We start from the raw sequence: 3,005 nt of genomic DNA, 5'->3' as shown, positions 1-3,005 counted from the left end.
CTTTGTGCAATAACCCTGCTTAATTTCCACATGTAACTTTATTTTAGCATCTTGCACATGTAAGTTTAGTTTTGTTGTTGTTGTATTACTGTGTTCAGTATATTGTAGGAACAGGAAACATTTATTTTATTCCTGTAAATTACTTGTTTTTTTTCCTTTACTGTGATACCTGGGTTAGGGTTAGGATTATTACTGATGCATTACTGTGTAGCTAGCTGTTTAATGTCATTCACTACTTTACTACTTTATATAATGCTGGGTTGTTTTATCTTATACTATTCATGATATTTAATAATTGATTGAATTGGAGGATCATTCTCTGAGGAGCTATTAAGGAGGATCTATTGGATATCAGTTGTTTGGTTGGATGCTGATCGGACTCAGTGCCTTTTAATATAATCATATCACATACATAGTCAGAGACAGTAAGAAATACTTTTTACATAATTTATTGTCATTTCCATTCAGTCACATGGAGCTGATAATCTCTGAGTCGGGTTTGATATAAGTTATATTCAATTTAAACATTTGAAACATTTAACCTAATCAATATTTTTAATGTTCAAAAGACAACACAATCATATTCTAAGTTATTCAATTATGAAATCACAATCACAATAAAAATGTGTTTATGTGTTTAGTTCACATGCTGATTTATACAATGATCCTAAATGGAAAAGTACTGACAGCAGTTTGTGTCTTTGAGCCCTTAAATTCAGACGAGAGGACCTTAAGATTTTGCGTAATGTAATTTTACTCTTACTTACCTATGAATTACACTATGCCAAATCCTAATTCGTTACTGATTACAATTTAATTTCTATCCAATTATTAGGTAAGTAATTTTACCTATTCATCTAATTACAAATTTCCTCTAAAAATGTTTGACTTTTAATGCTCCTTTTACTTTCCTTTCTTAACTTTTATTTGTGAAATATGTAAGTATTATTTACATTGGGCTTCTTTTTAGTCAATAAAAAAATGAACATAAGGTTACAAAACATAAAACAGTTTCAAACAACAGCACCTTTATGATGTTACTAAACAGAGATGGAAGGATTCAACTTAAAATGGTCTCCACAGACAGTACACCGCCTTGTGCATTAACGTAACAATTACAAATAACAAACATTGCACCCAAATCACTGCTGTCAAAAATACTACTAGAAAAATTTGTCCGAGTGAAAGCTAAAACAGTTTTAAATTAAAACACCTTGCCTCTCAACTGAAAATTAAAATTACATCACAGAGACCCAACATTTCCCACCATGAGCAAGCATCTGGCAACAGCGGCAAGGAAAAACGTCCTTTTAAGAGGCGGAAACCTTTAACAGATTTAGAGATTCAGAGCAGGTTAAGGGGAAAGAGTCCGGGATTCACGTCAACATGTTAGTAACAAAGCACTTTATGGTTAAAGTTAGGAAAGATTTGGCAAAAATTTGCATTAAATGTGCATAAAAATTTTTATGTCTTGAGTCACAGTTGACTTTTGAATAATACTGTAGTCACTACAAGTGGGCAAGATTGCCAGTTGTCAGTGAACATTTTACTGATATGTTCAGTATTAACATTTTTGCGTGCCAGCTACATTAACTAACAACATTTCCTTATTACATCATTATGTTACGCACTGTAGGCTAACGATGGCGCGCTGAAGAAGGTCTTTGGATTCTTTGGGAACCCAGACCAGAGGCTCTATGTGGATGTGCTCCTCACACTGTCAGTTCTACAATGTCCACAAAGACCAGTGAAGTTTAAGTTACACATAAATTCAGAATTTTCACGTAGATGTTGAAAGAATTCATAATATTATTCTGTCTAGTTCTTTTCTCTCCCTCTGGCCACTGGAGGGAGCTACTGTACAATACTTGGTGGAACAGAAATAACATTGTGTTATTATTCTTTATAGACTCTGAATGATGTCAGTAAAGAACCACTTATTTATTAATCATTTTGTGATCATCGTATCAACATAAGATGACAGTCTGTGGCACTACTCAACTTTTTACTTTCAATTTATTGATCGTCTTGTACATTTATTAATATTAACTTATTTATTAACTGACTTCTGCAAAGCCACAATCATAAAACTCATTACTATTTAATTTCTGTCAGCACATACTGTGGAATATGTTTACATTACATTTACTTTGTATACAGGCTCTTTTCTTATAATCTTATTATATTTCTGTTTCATTTTTTAATTTTTACTTTACTTACTTACATGTATATACCTATACATACATTTCTATTCTATGTATTGTGTTAGATATTGTAATATAAGTATTATTACTGTTTTTTAACGTGTGAGTAGAACAACTCTTAACAAACAGATTTTCAGATTTTTGATTAACACCAGTGAGGTTTGCTTTATTTGACATTATGAAGGAGAGGACATTGAAGCACACATGAGATGTTACAAATGACACAATGTCTACAAAGTCAATGACACATTTCAACTGTGGTCCCTGACGTAAAGGCAGTGGGTGTCCACAAAGTGACCTAGTGACATCAAACACAACAAACCAACACGTTCAATGTGTAAATTAATAAAACCAAGTATGTGATCAGTCCATAGCCTGAGAGGTCACAGGTCATAACAGTAGGCAACCAGGTTCAGTTCTAGAGTCAGCTAGTATTCTGGGTCCCTGGGACTCTTGTCTATGCCATAGCTGCTGTGATGAGGGTTATTATGAGTTCACCCTACCCTGCAAAAGTGTTTTTAGATTCTAAAATTCTGGTCAGACTTTGTTTATGAAATGAGAAAAGATAAAATAGATATCCAAATCCACAAAATCCATTAGCATTATTATGTGGAGCTCATATCAAATGTTAAAATCTTAATTTTTTAAACCAATTTTTATTTAATAAAATGCTCATTCAGTAACTGTTATTACAAATCAAGCCCAATGAGTAAACCAAGACTGGAATGTGAACACTATTTAAGTAAAAAAAAACAGCCTTAAAGAAGCACTTCACCCCTGGAAACATTAATCTTTATTGAA

Source organism: Morone saxatilis, unplaced genomic scaffold (genome assembly GCF_004916995.1).
Source record: "Morone saxatilis isolate NCDOM2014 unplaced genomic scaffold, NCSU_SB_2.0 Contig23, whole genome shotgun sequence".
Taxonomy (NCBI): Eukaryota; Metazoa; Chordata; class Actinopteri; family Moronidae; genus Morone; species Morone saxatilis.
Note: the sequence above shows the minus strand (reverse complement) of the source record.